We start from the raw sequence: 27991 nt of genomic DNA, 5'->3' as shown, positions 1-27991 counted from the left end.
AGTAGACACCCTGTGAATGAGACATCTCCAAGACCCTCTGTCCTCCACTGTTCTGCTCAGGTCCTGCAAACTCAGACCCATGGCCTCCTTGATTGAGTCTATTCACCTGGCATGCAGTCTTCCTCTCTTTCTGCTTTCTAGTACCTTTTCCTATACAGTGGTGCCTCGGGTTACGAAATTAATTCGTTCCGCGGCCGCTTTCGTAACCCGAAAAGCCTTCGTAAGCCGAATTGCCATAGGCGCTAATGGGGAAAAGCCGCGATTCCGTGCGAAAAAGCCGAAAAAAGCACCAAAAGTTTTTTCGTAACCCGAAAAAACATTCGTAACCCGGAACAATGATTCCCTATGGGATTTTTTCGTATCCCGAAAATTTCGTAACCTGGGTATTTCGTATCCCGAGGTACCACTGTACTATCTACCTTTCTAAGTTTCCTAGCATTGTTGTTTCTGGTAATGAGTCGTACCTTCTCAGGATGTGGTCAAAGTACAACAGCCTCAATTTGTCCACTCTTCTCCAGCACCACATCTCAAATGAGTTGATCTTCTTATATCGACTTTTTTCACTGTCCAACTCTTGAATCTGTGCATGGTGACTGGGAATATGATGGCTTGAACAATCCTGACTTTAGTGCTCAGGTGTATATCTTTACTCTTTAGGATCTTGCCTAGTTCTTTCATAACTGCCCTACCGATTCCTATGTAGAGCATTTTGTAGCATTTTTGAGACTAACTGGAAGACATTGGCAGGATGAGCTTTTCTAGACTTAAGTCTACTTCTCAGATGCATGCTGCTCATGCTGCCAACGTCTTTCAGTTAATCTAAAAAGTGCCACAAGATCTCTGTATATACAGTACTGATTCTGCAGACTAACTTAATGACTGCAGTTTCAAATATATTGTCCTCCCATTCACATTCTCCAACACCAGGAGTCTTGCTCTGTGACGTCTGGCAAAAAGAAATGCAGCAGGGGACAAACAGCTACAGGGCTTTCTTGGTGGTGGCAACACATTTTTAGGATGCCCTTCCAAGGGAAAACTGCCTGGCCCCATCATTAACTTCAACTGAAAATAAAGCTGCTAGGAAGGCTTTTGGATAAGCTTTCAGCTATTTTGTTGTTGTTGTCACTTTTGTTCTTGCTGATTAGCCACATCACACCAGCAGAAAGACCTTGTTATAGGCTGCTATTTTGTTGACTATTGATTTCAATATTCTTCATTGTTTTAACTTGTTATTGCTTTTCAAGGATGCTCAGGACTGCTACTTCCAAACTAGAGAAGATCCAGTGAACTGTTGAATGTTGAGTCAACACTTTTGTAAATCCCAGTTATACAATGGACCTACTGACAGAATTCAGGCACTTAACAAAAAAATTGTCTCAAATTTCCCGTTTCGATCATTTGACGATAATGTCATTGGCCTTTAAAGCAAGTGCCAAGGCAGAACTGCAGAATGTAAAAGCAAAAGATTAACCAATGTGCTAAGAGAGGAGCTCCTGGTGGTTATCTTTTGGCAGCTCTTTTGGCATGAACGTACTAGGAAATGGTAGCAAGCGGTTTGAGTTGTGGGGGACATTTTTCTGTTGTGTCAAGTCCCAGAGTTGTGTTGTGGGGGTATCTTTCTGTTGTGTCAAGTGGCCAGAGGCAAGAATCTCAGAAAGTGGATATATCCTATATAGTTTGGAAAGAATGGTAATCACACACAACACCTGCCTTATACATGCACTGCCCACCTGATCTCATAACAAAGGTTTTGCTTATATGACAGGCACACATAGGAATCTGCAAACTTCAGTTATGTCCCATTTGGATGACTGTAAGACACTCTGAGAGCCAGCATGGCGTAGTGGTTTGAGTGCTGGACTTTGACTCTGGAGTCCAGAATTTGGTTCCCAGCTTGTCCATGAAACCCAATGGGTGACCTTGGGCAAGTCGCATGCTCTCAGCCTCAGGAGAAGGCAACGACAAACCTCCTCTGAACAAATCTTGCCAAGAAATCCCCATGAAACCCAATATATAGCCATGTTAGTAGAATCAGTATGTAGAGAGGTCTTGTAGCACCTTTGAGACTAAGTGAAAGCAAGAAGTTGGCACCATGAGCTTTCATAGACGTAGATCAGATGACCAAATACATCCAAGGAAGTAGACTTAGGTCTACGAAAGTTCATGCTGCCAACTTCTTTGAGTTAGTCTCAGAGGTGCTACAAGATCTCTCTACATACTGTTTCTCCAGACTAGAATCATAGAAGACTAACGTGGCTATATCTTTGAATTCAAATTTGTATGTTGAATAAGAAGGCTCGTCTACACTGGCCAGAATACTCCAGGCTGCTTCCAAAGAAGTATTCTTCTACAGGATCTCTCTGCCCATGAAACCAAGAATCTTGCCAAGAAAACCGCATCTTGCGAAGAAAACCCTTATGATCTCAGGGTTGCCATAAGTCTGAAACCCCTTGAAGGAACACAACACACACAGCTGGGGCTTCCTTTGGCAACTGTTCAGACATTGATGTGGCTAGAGTGCTGATTGGGAAAAGCTACAGAGAATATGTAACTTCCTTGTTGAAACTGCTCCAGTAGCTACTGGTCCATTTTCAGGCATATATGGCTTGGGTCAAGACCATCTGAAAGGCTGAGCGTACTGGGGTTTTGAGATCTCCAGAGAGTTTTGGGATTTTTAGGGAGAGCTTTCGCTGAGTCCCACCATTGTTGCAGGCCTATCTGATAAAGATGTGTGAGAGGGACTTCTTGGTGGCTGGCACTGGGTGATGAAACAGTTGTGTAGAAGTGTCTTTCAATGCATGTGTGTGTGTACACATGCTGAAGTTTTATGTTGGAGATGTTTCATCCACAGCGTCGACTCAAAGGCAGTTAACAACAACATCAACAACATAAAACTAAAAAACTGTTTGTTAAAGTGCCTCTAAAACCTGCCCTTTAAAATATTACTTTGAGAGGCACCTGGTAACCCTAAGTCCGGACAACTTCTGTACATGAAATGGAGGAGCTGTCGTTGGAGTTTATCACACTGGGACTGATTTCGGCATTAAGGGGAGATTAAAGCACATTTAAAGCATCTTGCAAATCAAGCGGAAATGGCGAGCAATTGCGGGAAGGATTATCACACACAATCGCGCAAATAAAATGATGTCGGAAATGCATTGTCACTGAAATCACGAAAGTAAAAAGATGTGTGTTAATGCTTCTTCATGACCACTTTCCTCTGAAGGTGAAACGTCAGGAATAAAAATTTCCAGAACGCGAAACACACACAGCCCAAAAAACCCACAGAAAACTATGGATACTGGCCGTGAAAACCTTTGACTCCATTTCACCTGCTTTGTTTCTTCTTGTTGTGTGTAGAAGATCCCTGCCAGGAAAAAAAATGGTTGTCAGTACTAGTTGTTTTTTTAATAATTGAATTTACATTGTACTACAGAGGAACTGAACTGAAGCGTGAAGGGAAACTGCCAGTGGAAACACGTTTTTCTCTACTTCCGCCCACTCAGATGTAGTTAATTATTCTGATTGATCTCCAATAGTTGTGGAAACCAGGCAGCAGGTGAAGCAATCCAGGTTGGGCTAAAGCCTGTGTGTGTTTGTGTGTGTGTGTGTTTGGAAACTGTAAAGAGAAGTATGTTATGAATGCTCCTTTTGTTGAGAGCGAAATGGATACTTGGAGGGGAGGCCTAATAAATACTTCAGTGTGAAATGTGCAAAGAAGCGGACTGCAAAGTGAAAAACTACACAAGCCTAAATCTAGGGATTGCAAACTTGGCCGTTCAGATGAGGTTGGACTGTATCTCCCAGCAGCCCTGTGAGGAAAAGTAGGAGTTTTAGTCAAACACCATCTAAATGGTGTGATGATGATGCCCACCTCTCCCAAACACACTGCAGAAACAATCCAGTTTGAGGCTGCTTTAACTGCCCTGGCTTAATGTTAAGGAATTCTGGGAACTGTAGTTTTGGGGAGACATTGAGCCTTCTCTGTCAGAGAGCCCTGGTGCCACAACAAACTACAATTCCCAGGACTCCCCAGCACTGAACCCAGGCAGTTAAAACGGTCTCAGATTGGGTTATTCCTGCCGTGTGTTTTGGACCCAGGTGTTACTTCTCAGATTCATTGCTTCCAAAAAAGTATGAACACCGCCATTCTCCTTGATTCAATGGCTCTGCCTTGTGTTTGTGTCAAAGAAAGTGGAAGATGGAAGTGCAAAAGCAGGCTTGATGCTGAACACAAGACAAAAATAATGATAGTGTAAATAATAGTGTTGGACTACAACTCTGGAGAGAAGGAGAAGGGTTTTTGGTGGGTTTTTTGGGCTATGTGGCCATGTTCTAGAAGATTTTCTTCCTGACGTTTCGCCAGCATCTGTGGCTGGCATCAAACCCACAAAAAAGCATGGATGCTGGCCATGAAAGGCTTCGACTTCACAGAAGGAGAAGGGTTCAATTTGGAGGTCGGTCATGGAAACCCATTGGGTGACCCTTGGGCAAGTCACACTCTCTCAGCCTCAGGGGAAGCCATGGCAAACCTCCCTCTGGACAAACCTTGCCAAGAAAACCCCATAAAAGGGTCGCCATAAGTCAGAAAAGACTTGAAGGCACACAACAACGAACAAGGAGAAGGTTTTTCTTGTCAGGTTTCTTCAGAGGGGGTTTGCCATTGCCCTCCTCTGAGGCTGAGAGAGTGTGACTGGCTCACAAGGTCACCCAATGGGTTTCTATGCCCATACTGGGATTCGAACTCAAGTCTCCAGAGTCTGATGCTGGAATCACTTTACGCCGGTGGTTCTCAACCTTTGGCCCTCCATTTGTTTTGGACCTCAGGTCCCAGAAGCCTCAGCCAACGTGGCCAATAGTCAGGAATTGTGGGAACTGAAGTCCAAAACATCTGGAGAGGGGCCCAAAGGTTGAGAACCACTGCTTTATGCTATTTAAAAGGGAATTACGTCGCTTTAAAAGGCGGCCCCTGCCTCCTGTTGCCTTTTGGATTGTTTTAATTGATTTTTTTATTTGGATAAAATAATAATAATAATAATAATGCACCCGGGCGCAAAAAAAGCAGTAACAAAATTGGTTAAATTATAAACATCTGTTTACTTTCTAACGCAAGGCCCTGCTGCATTGTGGGGTTTGTAGTTTAGGGAGGGGGCATTTAGCATATTCAGCCTAAAGAGCTCTTCAGCGAAGCTGACTACAACCGCCACAATGCAACGGGAGGCAGGGACCGCGTTTAAAAGCTCTGTTCTAAGAGTGTAGACACGAAAGAGGCAGGAGCGGGGGAGCTCCTCATTGACACAACCAGGGCTCCGCCCCCTTTTTTTTTTTGTGGCTCGCGCGCGTTGTGGCCGTTGTCGTTCTTTCTGATTGGCCAGCAGGACGAAGGCGGTGAGCCAATCAGAAATTGGTTGCTGGGTGGCAGGGGCGTGGGGGCGGGGCCAGGCAAAGAGGGAAAGGGCGCTTTGGTTGGCAGCGGTTGAGAAGGCGGGGAAGATTAAGAAAAAGAGGCGGGGGTAGGAGAGGGAGAGAGTGAGGGAGGGAGGCAAGCGCACGCGCAGAAGTGGGAAAAAGAGAAAGAGGGCGGAGCAACGCCTTGTTGACGGCGCGCGTGCGCACTGGGTCGCGCTTCCTCCTCTCAGTCTCTTAGAGGGAGGGAGGGAGGGGGAGTCATGCGCACGCGCAGAAGTGGGAAGGGAGGAGGAGTAGAAGGGGAAAGGGGGCGGAGCAACGTCTTCCTCCTCTCCGTCTCTCAGAGGCAACGGCTGCGCGGTGCCAAGTGGGAAGGAGGAAGAGGAAGAGGGGGCGGAGCAAAATAGGAAAGGGGCGGAGCAAAGACTCGTTGCCGTTAGCGCGCGTGCGCACTGGGTCGCGCTTCCTCTTCCTCAGAGGGCAGCTGCCTCAGTCTCTCAGAGGGAGCCTGGACGGCGGAGGTGGAAGTTAGAAGTTGGAGCGCAGCCCGAGGAAGGCAGAGCGGACGGGGGCAAAGGATAGAAGGAAGGAGGGAACCAACGGAGCTGAGGAGAGGGAAGAAGCGCTTCGGAAGAGGTAAGCGGGGAAAGGGGGGATGGCGGGAGAAGGAGAAGCGGGGCTTCAGTTCCTGGGGTTCCAGCGGGGGCTGTGAAGGCGCTGAAAGGGCTGCTGCAGGGCGACTCTGGGGCCCCGGGGACGGCATACGTTACATTAACAAATGACGAAATGAAGCGGGTGAGAGGAGCCCTGTTACTGTTATTGCTGTTATTATGTATAAAGCGCTGAAGCACAAAATTGGGAAGATCAAGGAACCCCTAAAACCTTCTGCAGCTGATAGAGACGAAAGGAGTGGACAGATGGGCAGATCCCTCCCTTCCTCCCTTCTTTCAACCCGAGAGACGGACGAGGAGCGGTCTCCCGGCCTCAGATTATTGTGGCAACAAAATGCGGCGCTATTAAGGCATCGCACGATTGGGCTCCAGCCTTGGGCTCCCTTTCCCTTTCTAAGGAGAGCGGTCGGAAACAGCGATGTGACACTTCACAGAACATTGTTGTAAACCTATCATGTGTGCGGTGTATCTTTCTGCCCCTCTGTATGTATCAGTGCGTGAATATCATGACTATACGAAACACATACTGCTTACCTCTCTCTCTCTCTCTCGATATTCGTTAATAGATAAACATAGTTATTTGGCTCCTTTGTTTATTTAAAGGTGTTTTATTAGGAAGTTGTGTTGGGAGGGAAAGGGAATCAATGGGCGTTTTGTCATCTTGTATTGTTTTTATCGTATTGTCTATAAACACACAATGTATACAACGCATCTTTCTGTCTCTATATGCACTGAGGTCTATTAGAGTTACCTTTGCAGCATAAGGCGCTAAAGGTTAAGGAAACGATGGAGGTTTTGTAAATCAATGCGACGAATGAGACGAAGTTCATTGTGACATGTGTGACATAATAAAATAATAAGCTGTTTTGTTGTATTTGTGGGGTATGGAGTGTATTTTACTGGAATGTATGTCTTAGTGTTGTGAGCTGCCCCAGTTGCATTGCGCAGAGGAGTGGCATATAAATACATCATCATTATTATTATTATTATTTTTAAAAACGAAGCATTGTAAATTTACACAGCGCTGTGCATAACAATCAGGGAAAACAGATTAAAAACAAACCTGCCTCTGGGTGTATGTCCTACAAAAATGATTAAACCTGATAGACATTAATACATCTGAACACGCAGGCAATGAAACAGAGCTGACGACCAAAGTAACATTGGGCATCAATGGTGTGAGGTCTGGGAACGCTCCCCTGAGCAGCATTGTCTCTGATTCAGTTTTGAAGATGGTTAAAAGAGGTGATGAACTGCGCTCCTGGGTTAAAGGTGAGTTGATGCTCACTTCTCTGGGGCTTTTTTAATGGTGTCCTTTTAAATGGTGAGAAGGTTGGAGTTGCATTTTGGGGGGGAGAAGCGGCATATAAATATAACTATTATAAATATGTAATGTATACAGTATATTTTTCTGTCTCTGTGTGAATATACAGTCATCCCTCCATATTTGCAGCTTTGATATTTGTGGATTTGATTATTCACGGATTTCATTAATATGTTCTCTCTAGGACTGTCTAGGTCCTCCAGTGCAACTCTGTGGCCAACTTTAACTATAAGTTGCACTGAAAGACCATTTGTAGCTACTTCAGTGCCATTCTATGGTTAGTGTATGTTGGACATTGACCACAGAGTTGCACTGAAGGACCTAGAGATTCCTAGAGAGGTGTCCTCTCAGGTAAAAACAGTGTTTTTGCTATTTGTGGTTTTTCCATATTCACGGGGGTCTTGTTCCCCTAAGCAGTGCTTCTCAATTATTTTATGTCATGCCCCCCCTAGGAAGAAGAAAACATTTCGCGCCCCCCACGCGACTGTAAATAGTATCATTTGTCTATAAAATTGTTATAAGTACACCTCTGCATAACAGAGCCTCGCGCCCCCCCCCCATGGGGCCTGCCCCACTATTTGAGAAAGGCTGCGCCTAACCCTAGCGAATATGGAGGGACAACTGTATAAATATAATTAATATAAATAATATTTACAGCATGTCTTTCGTTCCCTCTATGTGTATTAATATATAAGCTATAATGTATAGAGTACATCTTTCTGTCTCTCTGCATGTGTTAATATATATATTTACATATTTATAATAATTATACTTATATCCCACTTCCCTCCTCTCCTCCCCCCCTTAAAAACTGGGACTCAAACTTTCTTACCTTTCCAAAGGACACAATTTTAAGTAAGTATAATATAATTATTATATTATAATATATTATATATAATTTATTTATCTTTGTGTGTGTGTGCATTATATATATTATATTTGTATTCTGCTTCCCTCTCCCCCCCCCCCAAAAAAAATTGGGACTGAAACCTTCTTCGCATTTGAAAGGACACAATTTTAAATATAATTATTATAAATGTATAATTTATATATCCTTCTCTCTATCCGTATATGTGTGTGTGTTGTGTGTGTATATACATATTTGTGTTATATATAATACTTATATTTATATCTTGCTTCCCACTTCTCCCCAAAACATTGGGACTTAAACATTCTTACAATTTAAAAGGACACTGTTTTAAATAATTATAATATAATTATTATAAACATATAATTTCTCTCTCTCTATATATATATATACATTTATAAATATATAAATACATAGAGACAGAAAGATATATAAATTACACACTTATAATAATTATATATATTTCTAATGAAGTTGTTGCATGACGTGCCCCTTCAAATCTTTTTCTGACTTATGGCGACCCCAAGACAAACCTATCATGGAGTTTTCTTGGCAAGATTTGTCCAGAGGTGATTTGTCATGGCCATCCTCTGAGGCTGAGACAGTGTGACATACTCAAGTCATCCAGTGGGTTTCATGGTTGAGAACAGGGAATTGAACCCTGGTCTTCATAGTCCAACACTCAAACCACTCCACTCCACTGGCTCTCTACCTGTCTATTATATATACACTTATTATTATCATCATCATCTTATATCCTGCCTTTCTCCCAATACAGCAGCACACACTCTCTCTCTATAAATTTCTATGGAGTAGTGGGCTGAGTGTTGGACTGTGTCTCTGGAGACCAGGGTTCAATTCCTAGCTTGGCCCTGAAGCCCCCTGGATGACCTTGGGCAGGTCACAGTCTCTCAGCCTCAGGATGGCAAAGGCAAACCCCTTCTGAACAAATCTTACCAAGAAAACCATATGATAGGTTCTCCTTAGAGCCGCAAGAAGTTGAAAACTACTTGAAGGTACACAACAACAAACTATAATTTTCATTATATAATATATAATAATATCTCCTGTTACTTTTATAAATATGGAGCTCCTCGAGTAAGGAGGATGTGGGTCAGTGTACATGAGGCTGAGAGGCTTGTTGCTGAGAGAGATATGTGTTCTACACACACACACACACATAATATTTATTTCTTACCTGCCTCTCCCCGTGGATTGAGGCAGGACTCAACAAATCGTCAATGCATACCATTAATTAAAAACACATTAATGAAAACATGCAGCAGTTTAAAAGGACAAAATAAGGTCTACATCTTCTAAAACAATCCAACCCAGTGTATTGGGCTGAGAGATCAACACGTATATCTTCTCTTCAACCCCTTCCTGAGAGAGTGTAACTTGAAGGCACACACACACAACCAGGATAAAAGATTCTGGGGGAAGAAGTGAAACAGCAGGAGCTGAGATGTTTGCTGAACAAGAATCAGGGCATTGCTTAACATGCAAGGAGGTTGCCTGAGGTCCTATGTTTGGAGGAGATTGCTGAATAAAGTGCTAGATAACAGTTAAAGACTTCTAAGGAACTCCCCAAAATAAAAAGACTGGACATGGTTAATGTTGGAACAGACTAGAATGGAGGACAACTAAGGATAGGAATGCATCAGGTGGTTTGAGGAGGAGATGGTTGTTGAGAAGTTGGCTAGTTTGATATAGAAATGATTAAGTATCTGAGCAAAAATAGAGTAAGCAAGTGAGTGAAAACATGGGTGGAGCACCTGTGCCCTCTCCTGTTCTTGTTAACTGCATTATAGTGACCCTATGAATGAGAGACCTCCAAGTCACAGCCCTGCTCAAGTCTTGCAGACTTGGCTGTAGCCTCCTTGATTGAGTAGATTAGTGCACTACACTCTTACAGTGCTGCTATTTCACTTTTACTGCTCTGGCTGCCTCCTATTGCATTTTGGGATTTGCAGTTTAAGGAGGGGCATTTAGACTTCTCAGCCAGAGAGCTCTTAGGCCTCACTGAACTACAAACCTCAGAATGCAACAGGAGGTAGCCGGAGCAGTAAAAGTGCAGTAATCAGGGTAGTCTCTCCACCTGTAATGCAGTCTTCTTCTTTTCTTGCTGTCTTCTACTTTACTAAGCATTATTGTCTTTTTTAGTAAGGGACAGAACAGATTGCCTCTTTGTGCTGTCTTCCGGGCAGCTTGGAAACACGGGTTTTACACGCTGCTTGCTCCCAATCCACCCTGCCGTTTACACGGGTGGCTTCATGAAGTGGTGTTACAGCATTTACATACTGCTGGAGCGTGATGAAGCCGGCTTCCAGCTGCAATGCAGGTGGAAAAACCAGCTTTTTGACGCTTCTTTTTCAGGCGGCTTCAAGTCAGATTGTGGCCGCAACATGCAGTTGCCATGGCCCCAATCTGGCTTTGGTCTATTCTGCCACTCTGTCATGTTTTCACATGATATGACCAGAGTACAACAACCTGAGTTCAGTCATCTTGGCTTCTAGGCGGAGTTCAGTCTCGATTTGTTCTAAGGCTCATTTATTTGTCTTTTTAGCAGCCCACAGTATCCACAGAACTGTTCTCCAGCATTACATTCTCAAATGAGTTTATTTTCTTCCTGTCTGTTTTTTTTCACTGTCCAGCCATCAGAACCATACATAGAAATGGGAAATACAATTGCCTGGATAATCAGTGGTAGTATTCCATGGCGTATCTTTACACTTCAGGATCTTGTTTAGTTCCTTAATAGCTGCCCTTCCAAGTCCTAGTCTTTTTCTGATTACTTGACTGCAGCCTACATTCTGGCTAATGACTGAGCAAAGGAATGGAAAACCTTGAACTATTTCGGTGTCTTCATCTTGATGATGAAGTGGCTCTCAGAGTTGCTGAATTACATTTCCTATCATCCCCTGATTTTGGTCATTTTCATGGAATAGGAGTAAACATTTGAGGGCCATGGGTTCCTTAGCCTTGAATAGGAGTTCCTGAGTGGGTCTTAAAAAGGGGGGGGGGAATAGAAGGTATGGGGCAGTTTATCAGAGGTGAACATGGGGGAGATGGTGTGAAAGGTTGTGAGCGGGAAAGGGAGGCCTTTAGAGGATCTAGACTAGACATATAGCTGGTCTTAGAAGGAAGTAAGCCTGGAGGTGTTAAATGTGAGAGTGTGGTGAAGTGGCTCAAACATTACTGTAGTGCCCAGTTTCTGATCCCTATTCATCCTTATTAGGTGATTTTTGGCCAGTTGTTCTCTTGTTGTGTGGATGCGTATCTTTGTAAGTGTAAAGAACCATGTAGGCCTCCCAGAGCTTCCTTCCAGGAAGGAAAGCAGAATACAAGTGGAATGAATGCCTGTACATTCATCCCTCCACATTCACTGGGGATAGGAGCAGAAGACCCCCGTGAATGTGGAAAAAACACAAATAACAAAAACACCATGTTTTTACCCGAGAGAACACCTCTCTAGAAATCTCTAGGTCCTCCAGTGCAACTCTGTGGTCGGCATCTGCCAGACATTGACCATAGAATTGCATTGGAGGAGCTACAAATACCTAGTGGAGTGTTCTCTCCAGGTATCACTAGATTCTTTGGTGCGACTTTTGATTAAAGTTGACCACAGAGTTGCGCCAGAGGCCCTAGATATTCCTAGAGAAAACATTAATAAAACCTATGAATAATCAAAGCTGCAAAAGTCAAAGCTGCAGATGTGGAGGGACAAGTGTATGTCATAAGAATTTGGGAGTGGGGACTTTACATGATTTTGAGGTTGAGAGGAAGGGAAGTTAAAGGAAGACTGAAGGTGGGACTGTTTGGATTAATTCTTTGGAAAGATTGTGAAGGGAAGTTCACTCTGAAAGTGGCAGGAGTTAGGAGGTAGGGGGGAAGCTGGCTAAGTATATGGGAGGGAAGAGTGGGGGAAGCATCTGGAATCTGGCTTCAGAGATTAGATAGGGCTGTCTACCAAGGGCAGTTTAATGGATGAGGGAGGGGGGTGTTAGACATTAGCCAGGAACAGGTCTAACTGGGAAGGGTCTGAAGGGATGTAGTGCTTGTCATGATGACTAATTTTCACATTTGTCACAGTGACCAGGATGTCACTGTAGGCTCTTTGAATTTTGTCAGGTTTATTGGAAATTTAACCAAATAATAATAATAAGAAAGGAGAGCCTGGGCTAACCACGTCAACATGCATGTGTCATGGGAAAGGGGGTGGATTTTGGCGTGGTTGGTATAAGAGTTTTAGTGGCTGGCTTGTTGGAAATGTTGATATACTGCTCACCATTTCTGAAGTTCTAGGCCCTTGATTCAGCGGGATCCTTAAAGAGTGATTTAGTCCCAAAGTGTGCCATTCGTTTTAGACTCATAAATAGTGAGTTGGTCCTGAACTGTGCCCCCAGAGCAATTTTTAGTGTTCTTTTCCCTAGACTAGGCTTTGCAGGGCTTCAGTGGGTCCAGGGCTACATAAAGGTCAGAGCTAAGTAGTTCCCTCCCTTGCATTAGTAATTTCATATGAAGTAGATCAACTAAGATTTTTTTTGTTCTTGTTGAGTACCTTCAGGTCATTTCCAACTTACGACAACCCCAAGGTGAAACTATCACGTTTTCTTTGTGAAATTTGTTCAGAGGGGGTTTGCTTTTGCCTTCTTCTGAGGCTGAGAGAGTGTTACTTGCCCAAGGCCACCTTGGTTCAGAGAAGGGGCCTGAGATAGCTGAGTGAAAGTTAAAACTTACTGAGACACTTATGGTAATACACAGCTGGAAAAATTCTTAAATGTATGGCCATTTTGGTAGCTGGGAATCACTAAATATTTTTTGAAGTTCTGTAAATAGGGTCACAACAGCCCTGGGGGACGGGGCATTCTTTCCTTATGAAAGACACCCAGGAGATATTGAGTAGAATTGGATCTTCTGAAGGACATGTAGAAGTTGGGTATGGACACAAAGGTAAAATTGTTTATTCACTCTTGTTAATACCTGTGTTTGAGGAGAACATGTGGGGATTTTGCTGCAGAAGAGAAAATACTGGAAATTGCAGTTAAGTCAGGAGCAAGATATGGACAGAAGGATCAAGTTTGGGTGGGGCTTGTTGAAAGAAAACTTGTTGTATAAAAGGGATGAGAGGACTGAGTGCAAATAGAAATTGGATAGTTGTGGAGGGGGGAGGCTAGAAAAACGACTTGAAGCCAGTCGATTCAGCTTGAGGTTAGAAGAATGGGCATGTATTGAAATATTTTTATTTATTTATACCTTTCTCTACAGATGGAAAGGCTCTCAGAATGGCTTGCATAGCAGTAAAAATAACAAGACATCTCCTACCCAAGGATTACAATCCTTAGAATACACACAGAGAGAAAGGGAAAGGAAAGCAAGAATGTCTAGGCACAAGTTCTTCATGTTGTGGAGTTTCACCACCTGGCAGAATAGCTGCTGAATGACAGATGGGGAGAAGTAAAGCCTGGTGGGTCTGGGCATTTTTTCCCTCTCCGCTTTGTATGTTATACTTTGGAATGGAGTCTCTTTGGGGAAGGGCTTCTCAGTCAGGGGCAGGCCTGACCTTGAAAAGGTTTATTTAATATATTTCACTCTTGATATCCAATGGAAGCAAGAGTTTGAGGGAATATAAGATTGTGTATTGGCAGGGGGTTGGACTGGATGACCTTTTTGATCTCTTCAAACTCCACAATTCTGTGATTCCTAAGAAAGAGTAGGCTATCTTAGGCATATATGAGACTAGGTATGCGTTTGATTGGGAAAAAGGCATCCAATGACTGCTTACGATAAGGTGGTTTGTTTGGAAGACCAGGACAGAAATGAAGGCTGATGAGAATGGAATTCATGAGTGGCTCAAGTAGGACATGAGAAGTGGTTCCCTATGGGATCTCAGCAATTACTAAAAACTGTTTATAGTTGCGCCTCCATTTTTGCGGGGAATCTGTTCAGGATCCCCCTCATGAAAATGGAAGTCCGCTGATATTCAAGGCCTATTGGCTTGAATAGCGGCATACGCAAGCCCTATTTTAAGTCCCTCCATTTGCCCCTCATGAGTAAGCAAGGGATGTGGATTCAAAGCCCTCACAAATGGAGGGATGGCTGTATATTTATTTTCTTAATGTGCGGTGGCGGAGTTGGGTATAGGTAGGTGCTGGGGTAAAACCAAATCAGTGTACTGCAGAGTGTAACATATGAAGAGAAACTGGCTGTAAACATGTTTGAATGCATATTGATTCCATTGAGGGAAACATAAAAAGTTACAGTGAATTTGCGGTTTATTTGGGTACATGAGAAGTCTATACTCTCGGAAATATAAGGGAAGTTGGGTATCACCTTGTCAAAACAAACAGCTTCATTTATATACCGCTTCATACTGAACTAACAGCGTCTAAGTGGTTTACAACTGTAAGCTAATTGCCCACAACAATCTGGGCACTCATTTTAATGACCTCGGAAGGATGCAAGCTTGAGTCAAGATTGAGTCCTTTTGCTGGTATTGAACTCGCAACCTTATGGTTTTGAATGAGTGGCTGCAGTACAGGCATTTAACCACTGTGCCACCAGGGCTCCTACCATCACCAGGGATTATAAATCATGGCTGTGTGGGGAGAGAGAATGAGAGTAACTTTTCACTGTCCAGATAGCAAAAATATGATTGCAAACTCCCATCTTGATATTGTGGGAGGTACAGACAGTCATTTCCAGGAAATTCTATCTAGTTTCTTTTTATGTGAGCTATATGGAGACTGGCTCCCTTGTGCCATATTCTTATAGGAAATGAAATGCAAAAGGGAGGTGAATCTTTCACTTCACTCTACTTTATTTCAGAATTTATGAACACTTAGCAGCAGTAATGCTCCCTTTAAAATAATACGCTAATTGCAGCTAACACTAAAGTGCTTTATGTCTGTGCTGTCTGTCTCTTCCTGAATTTTCTGTAAAGTGCTAGGCTTTGATCTGATCTTAATCATTTATATCTTTCTCTAACTTGCTAGTGGTAGATGTGATCAGTAATTTCTGTTCACAAGAGTCCTGACATTTATAGGTCTAGTATTTGTTTTATTTATAAATGCTATGCCCAATAAAGTAACACTTAAAATACACAATTAAAGACAGCTCAGAAAAGCAAAGTAAACAGGAATAAATCCAGACAACTTTGCTTGTGCAGCTCTCATAGTAATCTTTTGTAGTATTTTTGGTTCTACTGTATAATATGGCTCTTCATGCTGTTTTCAGAAGCGGGGGGAGTGTCCATGTATAAAGAAGCAACTGCTACTGTTTGCTTTAACTTGAGAAGTCTAGTATTCTGTAGATAAAATTTACTTGAGCCTTGGATTAAAAATCCTGAACTGAGATTTTTCTGCAAATAGAGGTGTGAATCTGCCAGCAGATGATACAGATTGAGTCTCCCTTATCCAAAATGTTTGTGACCAGAAGTGTTTTGAAGTTTGGATTATTTGGATTTTGGAATACCTGTATTTGTATATAGGTACATAATAAAGTTTCTTGGAGATGGGTCCAAAGTCTAAACACACGATTCGTTTATGTTTCATGTACACCTTATACTCATAGCCTGAAGGTAATTTTATACAATATTTTTAATAAATTTTTGCATGAAACAAAGTTTCTGGACACTGAACCATCAGAAAACAAAGGTGTCAATATCTTAGCCACTCATGAAAAAAGTTTTGGTTTTTGAAATATTTCGGATTTTGGATAAGGAGGAGTAGGGTTATGGTAAGAAATGGGCAGCACGCCTTTAATAACTATTTGCAAAGCGCTACAAAAAGTCCATAGAGGGTAGATTATATTCAGAATGTTAAACTGATTGTGCATTACTGTTTTGACCATCTTTATAAAACAACAGCATAGTGACCAGACGTTTAATTGTTTCTTGTAGTTGCTTCATTTTACTGAAAAGAATTACTTTGGCTGTTACCAGAGCTGTGCTTAACCACCTTTTTTTGGATAAGCTGCCTTTACATTGGATCTGGGATATTCTGCCCGTTTCATTTTTAAAGGTAAGGTTTTCATTATCATTAAAATGTATTTTCTTAAAGTCATTTAGTGACTTCAGAGGGGTTCCATTCTTCCACAGTGAAGGTTTGCTCAGATGTTGCAACAGACAGAAGTAGAAAATTAACCTGCTGTTCTTTCCCTAGCAATAACTTATCTTCTCCTTCTATGGCCTTAGAACAATTCTTTTATCTCTCCTTTAATTCTTGCAAACAATGTGATGAGTCAAGAGAATGTAGGAAAAGCTATCTTAAAAACTCTGGCAGTATGTGAAAATATCTCCAACATGACTATAAGGCATAAGAAACAAGGTTTAATTACTTGGTTTCCCCTATTTCTAGCATAGTAATACTGTCCTCCTTATATGTCCACTATTCAGATTGCCAGATCTTAAGACATAAAGTAGGCGCAAAATCTAATGTGGGAATTAATTTTAAAGTGAAGACTTCAGATCAACAAAACAGTGTGTAACATATAGAGTACGTAGTAAAATTTCTGGAAAAATTGAAGCAATAGGAAAAAGGTTTTTTTACAAAAATGGAAATGTTCAGATTTTGTTTTTAAAAATGTGATATTAGCACCTTCTACAGATTGAAAGTCACTTTGATAATTAATGATACTAGTAAAACAAACAAAAAATGTTTTGTATCCTCACATTCTCCATACTGTCAAGCAGACATAAAACGCACATCCTGATAAAAAGAGTGGGGAAAGGAAATCAGGACTGGGAATTGCTGTGATCTGCTACTGTATGTAGTCATACGTAAAAGTCTTCCTGCTATATAATTTTTAGAACTAATTTGTGAGAAGTAAATATATAAACACTTTGTCTGAAACACTTCATCTTTCTACAAGAAAATATTCCATAATCCCTTTAAAAAATTTAATCATTTTTTTTCCTGAAAAGGGAACTTTGAAAAAAATATAGGGAAACATTTCCCCTTTTTTACCTGGCCTTTGTGTCTATTTAGTCAGTAAGCATCAGAAGGAAAGTTCAATGCAAAAAGAGAATCTAGTTCTGAAAAGGCTATAATTGAGAACTCATTGTACCACAGTTCAGAGCATTGTAGGATCCATTTTCAGAAGAAAAAAATATCTGTTTCCTTCAGGGAAACCTGAACAAAGGTCCTTTTGTTCTAAAATACACAAGGTTGCAATAAATTTTCATTGTTCACACTACTGAGAAGTAGCTTCACATTTTTCATTCTTTTGACATGCACCTAAGCAACTTTGTGTTTCATGTCTATTGTTGCCTGAAGGTTTGTCTGCGCTTGGGCATTTTTCAGACAAAAGCAAAGAAACTCTGGCTGCCAACTGACTAATGAACATTTCATTGGTTCAAGGCACAGTCCTATAGTATTCCCTAAGTTGTCATAGGATTTGGTGGGAGCTCTGTATACTGTATACTGACATAGCCAAGTTTGTGTCATTGCTGTGATAGATACACTTGCAGAACTAGTTATGCTAAGGAAATGCTCAGATAGTTTACGTGCTCTGCTGGCCAAGATGCAATGGCAGAATGTCTAAAATGATGCAGTGTTGTGGATGGTACTTAAGCTCACACCTATGCTATATTTGTTCTGATCCGATTATTCCCCCCTCTATTAGTGACATAGACTTATTCCAGATGTGATATGAGGAATATTCCTCTTATCTAGTTGGAGAAGAAAATTTCAAAAATCTTTGGTTTCTGTTGGTAACCACTCAGGAACATCACCACAATAGAACATAGGCTATAGTAAAGCTCACAGCATACTGACACGGTTATACAGTGGTGCCCCGGGATACGAAATGATCGCGTTACGAAATTTCCCGGGGACGAAAAAAAGTGAGTTGGAAAAAAACTGTTCCGGGTTACGATATTTTTTTCGGGTTACGAAATTTATTTCGGCGCGAAATTCAAACGCAAAGCGCGGCTAGCGGCTTTCCAGCGCTAACGGAAAGCCTTTTCGGGTTGCGAAATTATCGGGTTACGAACGGAACGGCGGAACGAATTAATTTCGTAACCCGAGGTAGCACTGTATACAGTAATTCTGGACAGAGAGGCTGCAGTGCAGACAAAGCAGCATGAGGTTTTCTCTAACTTCATATTGTACACTCTTAGAGGTCACAGAGGAGAAAGCCATCCTTTCTCCAGAGCAGACAGAGAAACCTGACCACATTTTCTAACATGTCTTTGCTTAGAATTCTTACAGGTACATTGCCTTTGGACTGCAGAGCTAAACACCCAACAGCAACCCACAGTCGAGCTGCGTACATCAAGACAAAACCCCTGACACAGGTAAGCAAGGAAAGCGACAGCCATGCTACTTCAACCGACTTTGCCCACCCCTTTGCTAACAGTTTGCTCAAATACTGGGAAACAGCGTTCTGCATAGAAAGGGGAAATATTCACCACATATATGGGTAAACATTTTTGTCACCAAAGACCAAGCACCAGCCATTGGCACTATTGGTCAAATGCTCATGCATATTTTTGCCCTGCAGGGTCACGTCCAGATGAATGGAGCAGAACAATCTGTCGCCAAAAGGAGACCCAGTTCTACTATGACTGCCAAGGAGAGAAGGGTGTGTATATTCCCCCATGAAAGTGAAGCTCATGCTGAGACATGAGCACTGGTAGACAGACCATTTGGTGGCAATACCCACTCTTCTCTCTTTTTCACCAATACCTGCTGTGCATCCAAGTACACAGACTGTGTGCTTCAACTGCTGACTCTTGCTTATTACTTTTTCTGTGTCTGTCCCTGTTCTCCACAGATTGCTTTTCCATATGTGCAGGATCAACCCATTCTCTGAATGGGAATCACATGGAAGACCCATCCCAAGACCAGCAGCTATGACCCATATACTTCCATTTGTTCTTTGATTGGCTTGTGAATTCCTTTCATGAGTAGCCAACTTACCTATAACAGGGCTCTGCCCACTTTCCTAGCATGGGATTATAGCTTAGATGTGAGGCTGGAATCCAATATATGTAAAACATGAGCTTTTCCTCAGTGACAGGGCTTTGAAGTTGGGTCAGGAAGAAAGAGAAATGTCCTGTAATAGATATCTCTGCTCATTGCTGCTGTGACATAGTGGTTGGGGAACTATTCTGTGGAGTATGTGCTGTACATTTGAGGAACTTTCTCTTGAATTTGTGTGCTAGTTTTTGCTCAAAGTGACAACATGAGGTTATTTTATATAATCAAGTAAATAACATTTCAGTATAATTCAATAACCTTTATAAAACCAGATTTAAATACTCATACAAATAGGGTTAATATTGGAGAGCTGTAAATACACAGAGCAGTACAATCTTAATTCCTTTACTTTTGCCTCTGGCCTTGACTGTGTTCAGTGCAGCATGCAAAAGATAAATTGAGAGACTTCATCCTATGAGGATTTGAGTTCCCTTCTCAAAACTCCATGTGCTGTAATGTTTCAAACTACAACAGCTGTTTAGGACTATAACTTTTCCACTCCTATACCATTCTCTCTTGGGCTTTTGGGGAATTGATGTTTAAAATATTTGGAATGCCAAACGGTTCCCAACTGTGCCTTATGGACTGAGGCACTGGGAGGTTGTGTTCTCAGTGTGTGCCTAGCAGCCCATTATTACATTTTCTAGTTCTTGTTTTGATCCTTGGCAAAAATTGTCTTTCTTTCCCTGTATGTATTTTGATCCCTTATCCCAGGAGGACCATGTGTACTTTCTGCAGGGCCTCCTACTCAGGCAGTTATGTAAGTGCTGTTTTTCTGTGAACTATTCATTTCTTTGTGTTTTGAGTTGCAAAACAGTGGTTGTGAGTAACATAAGGTAGTGATGGGAATCATGCAGATCATAGAATCTCAGAGTGCAACAATCCTCCATAAGACGATTTAAAAAAAAAAAAGCAAAATCACAACCATAGAAGGTAAAATAATCCCCTAAACTAAGATGCTAACTAAACTAAACTAGACCTTGTTTTAGAGTAATACATCTTTTAAAAAACAAACAAACTCAGAATTATTATTAAAACTGGAAGCCACTTCTGGTTTTTAAAACCTGGTCCCTTGATAGCTTATTTTGAACTGTTAATTTTGTTGCAACAGTCACAGTCATCACCATTCTCTTCACTTGTGTTGGCCTTGAAGGGGGAAATGCCCTCCTTGTTACTATAGATATGAAGGCCTGGGCAAAAATGGTGACCCCCCCCCCCCCCCGAAGCCTCATGGAATGTGTTATGAGGAGTAAAAGGTGTTCATATATTTATCCCCTACCTGCATGGAGATATTATTTCTAAAAATTATGTAGCAGGTAGACATTTTTGGAAGACTACAGCAGTGCTGGTCAAAGTAGTGCTCCATAGACCAGTTTCAGTGTGTGAGCTGGCAGCTACCAGTCTATGGTAGCTCTCCAGGAAGGAAGGAAATAGTTGTAGCCAGTGGGCACAAGTACAGCCCTTGGTACATCAGGGGAAATGGCCAGTTCCCCAACATCAGATATCCTGAGAAGCACTGATATATAGTATCGGATTGTTGTAATTCCTGATTTTCTTTTCTTGGTCCTTTTTATGGAAATGACTGTTTTATGTGTCACACTGTGGAAGACTAGAGGAGGCAAAATAATTTTCTTTGTTCAGTTTCTTCTGACTTTACTATTGCTTGATTCTTATAAAGTGGCAAAACTAAAAAGCTTTGTGTTTCCTTACAAAAAGACAGTTTTTAAAAAGTAGATTTAGGCCCAATTTAAATGGGCCTTTGCGCCGCCCCTGTCACGTACTAGGGGTTGGCCGAGGACGTAGCGTCCATACCGGCCTCACCCCAGCATGTGCCAGGGGTGTCAAAATGGCAGCATCCTGTACACACGGGCGGCACCATTTTGACGCGACAGACACATAGCGTCTGCACATCCCAGCGCTTTTGTGACACCACAAGTGCGCCATTGACGCCTTGCGGTGTCACAAAGGCGCCACAAGAAGAACCCGCTTTTTGCGGGTTCTTTTTGTTCCGCGACGGAGCCACACTGTTTGTCCGCTGCGGTTCCCTCGCGGAGCAAAGCAGGGTGGCGGGAGACCGCCCTTTTTGGGCGATCTGTATCCCACCTTAGTTTGTAATTTTTTTCCGTTCGAACTATACTTTCAGTATCCCAAGCATGATAATTTTATGCCACACCAAATTACACATAACAGATTTTATGTTCCTAAAGTAATAGAATGATTGTCAATGATATTCCATCTGTAAAGGGTGATAACACTGAACTTTTTTTTCAGCCTTTTTTGAAAATTTCCATTCCTAAACCCACCCACCCCCCAATTCAAAAATAATTGTTTCTTTTTCCATAGCTGCAAAAAAATTAGCAATTTTACATCTCTGCTTGTTATCCCCAGAGTTTTGGGAGTTCCCTGTCAGGGCTTGCCCACTACTGACAACTAGATTCAAATTCATTCCTGTGAATTGTCAATATTAGGGATATTGCTGGCTGTGCCACTAGAGTGCATTGAGTGTTGGCCCTATGGTATCCCTGTATAAAAAGTGTGTTGTAGGGATGCGTTCTTAGCTATTTATTGGCTCTCTTTCTTATCAGTTCTCATGTGGATAACATTGCAGATGCAGGCTCTGGGTAGTAGCTTTGCTAGTGTTTTCAGGAAGATGGGAGAGGGTGATATGCCTGCTGTTTTTATTCTGGGATATCTTTCCATTTGAGCTAGCTATTGAATACAGTGACTATTCCACTGATGAATCTCTGCTCCTGCTTTGCATATCTGGTGTAGAGGAATGCTCTGTGAAATTGCAAACTTTACACCCCTGAGAGTTAGATCTTTTGAGTTCAGTATGCTTTACTTCTTGGTAGATATACAAAATCATTTTTCTTTGAACATATATAATTGATACAGTATATTAAATCTATTAAAAATTTCTATTTTCAGAAGCCCAATATGCGCTTTTGAGATATGGAAGGTATCTTTCAAATTCTATTTTTTTTTTTTTTTTTGGTCAGATAGCTGTTGCTTTTGACCAGTACAATCTTTAAAATCTTTTCCTCCAGCCGCAAAAAGGTGTCAGTATATGAATTAACCTGTGGATTTAACCACTGCACCCAGGTAGTGCAGTGGTTAAATGCCTGTACTTCAGTCACAAGGTGGCAAGTTCGATCCCAAGGACTTCAAGGTCCACTCAGCCTTCCATCCTTCCATAGGTCACTAAAATGAGTACAGTGGTACCCCGGGTTACGAAATTAATTCGTTCCGCGGTTAATTTCGTAACCCGAAATACCTTCGTAAGCCGAATTCCCATAGGCGCTAATGGAAAAATAGCTCTCTGCTGCCCTCCGGTGGCGGAAAATAGCGCCGCGGTTTTTTCGTAACCCGAAGAAACCTTCGTAAGCCGAAGCAATAAATCCCTATGGGATTTTTTCGTATCCCGAAAAATTCGTAACCCGGCGCATTCGTATCCCGGGGTACCACTGTACCGAGCTTGTGGTGGGCAATTGGCTCACACATTGTAAACCGCTTAAGGACTGCTTACCGTAGTTCACTGATAAGCAGTATAGAAATGTACTTGGTATTGCTATAAAAGAAAGGATGACTGTATTGAATAATCTGAGATTTTGGCGTTTTCTTCTTGCTTGGTGTCCAGTGTTAAATTAGGCATCTCATTATATACAGATATTTTACCCAACACGGTATTACAATTGTAAGTCTAACAAGAACTCATACATAGCTCAGTTTCCAGGCTCTGAATTCCACTGATAGTGAATCAAGCAAAGGGGGCTTCTCTGATGAGCTGCAAGGAATTATTTCTAAAATAATAGAAGTGTATTGGTAAATCTATGCCTGGATTATAAGCACTTTAAACTGCAGGTGACAGATCAAGCAATGACATTTTTATACAGAAGCCCAAGCATTCCTGAATCCATTCTGAGATACTGTACTGACTTGGTACAAGGATTTTGTGAATGGGAAAGGGAGATTAGTAGTAACATTCTATCATGTTAATTCCCATGTGATAGTTGATAGAAAGAGAATCAACTCATTTGAGATTGGTGCTGGAGAAGAGTGCTGAGGGATACTGTGGACAGCCAAAAAAGACAAACGAATGGGTCCTAGACAGATCGAGCCCGAACTCCTCCTGGAAGCCAGGATGACTACATTGAGGCAGTTATATTTTGGCCACATCATGAGAATCATAGAATCATAGAGTTGGAAGAGACCACTAGGGCCATCCAGTCCAACCCCCTGCCATGCAGGAAATCCAAATCAAAGCATCCCTGACAGATGGCCATCCAGCCTCTGTTTAAAGACCTCCAAGGAAGGAGACTCTATCACCCTCCGAGGGAGTGCATTCCATTGTCGAACAGCCCTAACTGTCAGGAAGTTCCTCCTAATGTTCAGGTGGAATCTCTTTTCCTGCAGCTTGCATCCATTGTTCTGGGTCCTGTTCTCTGGAGCAGCAGAAAACAAGCTTGCTCCCTCCTCAATATGACATCCCTTCAAATATTTAAACAGGGCGATCATATCACCTCTTAACCTTCTTTTCTCCAGGCTAAACATCCCCAGCTCCCTAAGTCATTCCTCATAGGGCATGGTTTCCAGACCTTTCACCATTTTTGTCGCCCTCCTTTGGACACGCTCCAGTTTCTCAATGTCCTTTCTGAATTGTGGCGCCCAGAACTGGACACAATATTCCAGGTGGGGCCTGACCAGAGCAGAATACAGTGGCACTATTACTTCTCTTGATCTAGACACTATACTTCTATTGATGCAGCCTAAAATAGCATTGGCCTTTTTAGCTGCCGCATCACATTGTTCACTCATGTTCAACTTGTGGTCTACTTGGACTCCTAGATCCTTTTCACACGTAGTTTCATTCAGCCAGGTGTCACCCATCCTATATCTGTGCATTTTATTTTTCCGCCCTAAGTGCAATACCTTACATTTCTCCATGTTGAATTTCATTTTGTTAGCTTTGGCCCAGCTTTCTAGTCTATTCAGGTCATTTTGAATCTTGATCCTGTCCTCTGGGGTATTAGCTATTCCCCCTAATTTGGTGTCATCTGCAAATTTGATAAGTATGCTCCCAATTCTGTCATCCAGGTCATTGATAAAGATGTTGAATAGCACTGGGCCCAGGACAGAGCCCTGTGGGACCCCACTGGTCACTTCTCTCCAGGATGAAAAGGTGCCATTGTTGAGCACCCTTTGGGTTCGGCCAGTCAACCAATTACAGATCCATTTAACAGTTCCTTTGTCTAGCCCACATTTTACAAGCTTGTTTGCAAGAATGTCATGGGGAACTTTGTCAAAGGCCTTACTGAAATCAAGATATACTATATCCACAGCATTCCCTTCATCTACCAAGCTGGTAATTTTATCAAAGAAAGAGATCAGGTTTGTCTGGCATGACTTGTTTCTCTGAAACCCATGTTGACTTTTTGTGATTATAGCATTGCCTTCTAGATGTTCACAGACTCTCTGTTTAATGATCTGCTCCAGAATCTTTCCTAGTACTGATGTCAGACTAACTGGACGATAATTGTTGGGATCCTCTTTTTTCCCCTTTTTGAAGATGGGGACAACGTTTGCCCTCCGCCAGTCTGCTGGGATCTCTCCTGTTCTCCAGGAGTTTTCAAATATTATTGCCAATGGCTCCGATATTACATTTGCCAGTTCTTTTAATACCCTTGGATGGAGTTCATCTGGTCCCGGAGACTTAAATTCATTTAGATTAATAAGGTGTTCCTCTACTATCTCTTTACTTATTCTGTACTGAAATGCCCCTATCCTGTCCTCTGCTCCATTATCCTCAGGTTGAGCACCCTTTGCCTTTTCTGAGAAGACTGAGGCAAAGAAGGTGTTGAGTAACTCTGCCTTTTCTCTGTCTCCTGTTAGCATTTTGCCATCTTCTCCACGCAGTGGTCCTACCGTTTCCTTCTTCTTCCTTTTGCTGCGGACATATCCAAAAAAGCCCTTTTTATTGTTCTTAACCTCTCTAGCAAGCCTGAGTTCATTCTGCGCTTTAGCTTTTCTGACTTCACCCCTACACATGCCTGCTATTTCTTTGAATTCCTTTTTTGTGATTTCCCCCTTTTTCCATTTCTTATACATCTTCCGTTTCAAACTTAGCTCAGTTGAAAGTTCCTTAGTCATCCATCCTGGTTTCTTGAGACACCTCCCGTTTTTCTTTCTCACTGGAACTGTTTGAAATTGTGCCTTCTGTATCTCCCTTTTGAGAAAGTCCCATCCGTCCTGAACTCCTTTATCTTTTAGTATTTCTGACCATGGAATTGCCCTCAATACTTCTCTAAGTTTACTGAAATCCGCTCTCCTAAAGTCTAGGATGCGTGTCTGACTATGCCTGGCTTCTCCTTTCCACTGTATTACAAACTCCAGGAGAACATGGTCACTTCCACCTAATGATCCCACCACTTGCACCCCATTAACCAAGTCATCCTTGTTGGTTAGGATCAGATCTAAAATAGCTGACCCCCTTGTTGCCTCTTCCACCTTTTGGACCATGAAATTGTCTTCCAGGCAAGTGAGGAATTTGCTAGGCCTTGAGGATTTTGCTGAGTTTGACTTCCAACAAATATCAGGATAGTTGAAGTCGCCCATCACTACTACATCTCTCTTTTCTGACTGTGTGGTCATCTGTTCTAGAAAGATATCATCCAATTCCTCAGTCTGACTTGGGGGTCTGTAGTAGACTCCCACCGTAACATCCTTGTTGTTTCCCTCCCCTTTGATTCTTATCCAGATGCTCTCCACCTGGCTTCCATGATTGATGTCCTGGATCTCTTCACTGGTGTAAATATCTCTGACATATAGTGCTATTCCTCCTCCTTTCTTGTTTGGCCTATTTCTCTTTAAAAGGTTATACCCCTCTATTTCCACATTCCAATCATGAGACTCATCCCACCAGGTTTCAGTGATGCCTATTATATCTTATTTGCTTTGTTGTACTAGGAGTTCGAGTTCATCTTGCTTATTTCCCATGCTCTGTGCATTAGTGTAGAGACATCGCAGACCATAGTTCCCTTTTACTTGCTGCCTGTGCAAGTTTTTTTGCCTCCCACTGTTGGGTCCTTGCACTTTTTTTCTTGTTTCCTCTATGTCAGTTTGACTTTTTTCGCCATCCCTTTCGCCTTCCTTAATATTGTCTCCCTTCCCCTCGGAACTCAGTTTAAAGCCCTCCTGATCAAGTTCTTGAGACTGTTGGCAAAAACATTTCTTCCAACTGGCGTGAGATGCAACCCGTCTGTTGCAAGAAGTCCCTCCTCGTGGAACTGCAGCCCATGATCGAAGAATCCAAATCCTTCTCGGCGGCACCATCTGCGAAGCCAGTTGTTCACATCCGCTATTTTCCTCTCCCTTCCTGGACCATGCCCTTCAACTGGCAGAAGAGATGAGATGACAACCTGTACATCCATTCCTTTCAGCTTCCTACCAAGCGCCTCGTAATCTCTTTTGATGTTCTGAAGGCTGTGTCTTGCAGTATCATTAGTTTCCACGTGGACCAAAAGGAAGGGGTATTGGTCAGTAGGCTTGACCAGTCTTGTCAGCCTCTCTGTCACATCACGGATCTTTGCACCTGGAAGACAACACACCTCTCGAGACATCTTGTCAGGCCTACATATCACTGCTTCTGTACCCCTCAGCAAGGAGTCCCCCACTACGACCACACGCCTCCTCCGAGACTTAGCAGCGACTGTTCCCTCGGGTGGCTCTCAGGCTCCCCTGCTCTGTCCCTGAAGTCTGTCCATGCTGCTCTTCTTCATCCTCCTTGATAAGGGAAAGAGCTTCGAATCGATTCTCTAGCTGCAAGCTCCCAGAACAATTCCTTCTTGGCTTACTTCTCTTTGTGACATTCCTCCAGCTGTCTGCCTCCTGTGTATGGCAAGTGACCTCTTCCACCCTAGCATCTTCCTCTGCATGGTACTCATCCAAGATGGTTAGTTCTATTGTGTCCAGGAAATCCTCTTGTTCCCTAATATGCTGAAGTGTAGCTACTCTTGACTCCAGCTGCTGCACTTTCTCCTCCAAGAGTGCTACCAACTTGCACTTGGTGCATGTGAAGTTCTCGACTTCTGTGGGCAAGAAGAGAAACATCCCACAAGAGTTGCAGGTGACTACAGCAGATCCCTCGTTGTCCATACTGCAAAGTCTTTAGTAATGACTATAACAGTCAGTCTACTGGGAATACTTCTTTAAAGGAATGTACTGGCTGCTATCTGATACTTAAAGGCAAGGTTCTATTTCAATATCTGATTCTAACCTGATGCCACTTGAGCAGAGTTGTTGAGTTAAAGAACTACTAAAATTCGGTCTCAAGCACACGGTCTCAAAATGGCTGCCAAGCAGCTCCTCTCCTTCTCCTCTCTCTGGCCGGACTGCTCTGGAAGGCTCTGGAAGTTGGTATATAAAGCTAGTCTGCTAGCTCCGCCGCCTTGTGACTCACAGATGTGACTCACAGAAGCTCCACCCCTTCAGCAATGAGCACACGGTCTCAAGCACACGGTCTCAAAATGGCTGCCAAGCAGCTCCTCTCCTTCTCCTCTCTCTGGCCGGACTGCTCTGGAAGGCTCTGGAAGTTGGTATATAAAGCTAGTCTGCTAGCTCCGCCCCCTTGTGACTCACAGATGTGACTCACAGAAGCTCCACCCCTTCAGCAGTGAGCACACGGTCTCAAAATGGCTGCCAAGCAGCTCCTCTCCTTCTCCTCTCTCTGGCCGGACTGCTC

At 42.6% G+C, this 27991-nt stretch overlaps 1 protein-coding gene across 10 annotated transcripts in view; it reads left to right on the top strand.

Moving 5' to 3' along the window:
• The first annotated feature begins 5856 nt into the window (after positions 1 to 5856).
• The window catches only part of LOC121931317 (SERTA domain-containing protein 2-like), a 30342-nt gene continuing 8207 nt past the window's right edge, over positions 5857 to 27991 (top strand). For 3 of the 10 annotated variants that reach the window (XM_042469006.1, XM_042468996.1, XM_042468987.1), the window contains exons 1-4: positions 5859 to 6045; positions 16173 to 16293; positions 18473 to 18569; positions 18776 to 18856. The gene's annotated coding sequence lies outside the window, so the exon portion shown is untranslated. Of the gene's footprint in view, positions 6046 to 7211; positions 7353 to 8246; positions 8260 to 13540; positions 13740 to 16172; positions 16294 to 18472; positions 18570 to 18775; positions 18857 to 27991 lie in introns of all 10 variants that reach the window. The other 7 variants (XM_042468961.1, XM_042468971.1, XM_042468979.1 and 4 more) reach the window with 7 other exon arrangements.

Source organism: Sceloporus undulatus, chromosome 1, assembly GCF_019175285.1.
Source record: "Sceloporus undulatus isolate JIND9_A2432 ecotype Alabama chromosome 1, SceUnd_v1.1, whole genome shotgun sequence".
In the NCBI taxonomy this organism is placed as follows: Eukaryota; Metazoa; Chordata; class Lepidosauria; order Squamata; family Phrynosomatidae; genus Sceloporus; species Sceloporus undulatus.
The sequence above is the reverse complement of the archived record's forward strand: the minus strand, read 5'-3'. Positions and strand labels throughout refer to the sequence as shown.